The sequence below is a fragment of the Corylus avellana genome, chromosome ca7, assembly GCF_901000735.1.
Source record: "Corylus avellana chromosome ca7, CavTom2PMs-1.0".
NCBI lineage: Eukaryota > Viridiplantae > Streptophyta > Magnoliopsida > Fagales > Betulaceae > Corylus > Corylus avellana.
This window is the reverse complement of record NC_081547.1, coordinates 3,270,520-3,272,417: the sequence shown is the minus strand read 5'-3', so window position 1 is coordinate 3,272,417 and position 1,898 is coordinate 3,270,520.

Here is a 1,898-nt window from a genome sequence, read left to right as displayed (position 1 = left end):
ATGGGGTGGTTCGGCCACCCCTGTGGCCAAGGTGGTGGTCCGGCCAACCCCTTAGCCGAAAAAAAAAAAAAAAAAAAGGGGACTGGGTGCATTTGGGGGTGGTTTCGGCCACTCCATACGGCCGGTGTGCGAATTTCTATTTATACCATTTGGTATGTACATTGTGATATATGTACTTAGAGAGTGAATACTGTGAACTAAGAGAGAGTGATAGATATATCAAACTGGAGTAACTTATATCTCTTCGAGTAAAGGTGGGGAATCTCATCCTCTTTTTTATGATCAACACATGAAGCCAATCGGAGTTCCAGTGAAGGAGATCACATAGAATAAACACTCATGAGGTTCTGAAAGAACTACTGCGGTAGCAGACAGGTGAGTCGCTTGTTTAGTACACTGGATTGTCATGTGCAAAGGTTTTGTAAATTTGACATTGTGTAAATTCTAATTTTTTATAGTGAAGTGATTTTCTGGATTTAGCTGCCTCGAATAGGTTTTACTCTCTAAATGATTCCCTCTTCATAACCAAATATATGTGTTCTTTATGATTCACTGCTTGTATGTATTTGGTTGATGGTTCTGTGTTAGGTTAGATCAAAATCCACATATTATTTTGTGAAACACCTATTCTATCCTAATAGGTGTAGATTGGAGTCTATATAGTTTTTCAAAGAAAACATATGAGATATGATATTTGGCTCTTATTATAGTAGATTAAAATAAATTTCTTACAACTCAGTCTAATAAAATAATATGTGTCATTTCAATTTGTGAGAAATTTATTTTTTAGGAAAAAATATAATTTAGCCTCCTAAACTATCAGCAATTTTTGTTTTAGCCTTCTAATATTCAAAAAGTGATGAAGTAGTCCCAAAACTACCAACCAGTTGTAATTTGGCCACTTCGTTAGTCACTATCGTCAAATAGGATGAAAAATTCAATACTATGCCGTTTTGGTAAGGTTAAGTTACTAAAATACCATTTTGAAGAAAAAAATCAAATTAAAAAGAAGCCCACAAAACCACCCGTATTGGTATTGATTGAAATAGAAATTCCTTATACTTAGGCCCCGTTTGGTTCGCGGATTAGACCTTTGGATTGGACTAGCTAACACTAGGTATAGCTAGTTCTTTGTTTAGTAACACTCTATTCCTGGGAATAATCTATTCCCATGGAATTACTAATCCTATACACACAGGATTAGCTAAGCCGCTCAAAAACGAGTGGCTTAGCTAATCCTTTCCTGTGGGATTAAAATTATCGTGTAAATTGCCCACAAAAACCCTATCCTTCTAGCACCCACGTTTCTCAAGGAGACTCTACAAAACGATCTCCATCTCTCAAAGAGCAACGATCTCTCTTCTCTGCGCAAGGTATCTCTCTCCCCCTCTCTTCTCTTCGATTTTTCTTCTTTGTTTCTTGGTTATTTCATTGTCTCTCTGTTTCTTGAATTTTTTTTTTTTTCTCTGTAGCGTTTCTCAATTTTTTTTTTTCTTATGTTTTTTTATTTCTTTTGATTCTCTGTATCGTTTCTCTTTGATTCTGTTTAGGGTTTTTTTTTTTTTATTATTATTCTGTTTCTCCATCTCTCTTTCTCTATACTTTCTCAGTTTGATTTTTAATTCAGTTTTATATATATATATATATATATAACCTGTGTTCAAGCGTGTATATATATACCCAAAATGTTTCTGAGTTTTTTTTTTATTTTTATTTATTTATTTATTTTTTATTTCTTTTGATTCTTTGTATCGTTTCTCTTTGATTCTGTTTAGGGTTTATTTATTTTTTATTCTGTTTCTCCATCTCTCTTTCTCTATTCTCTCTCAGTTTGATTTTTAATTCAGTTATATATATATATATAACCTGTGTTCAAGCGTGTATATATATATATATAC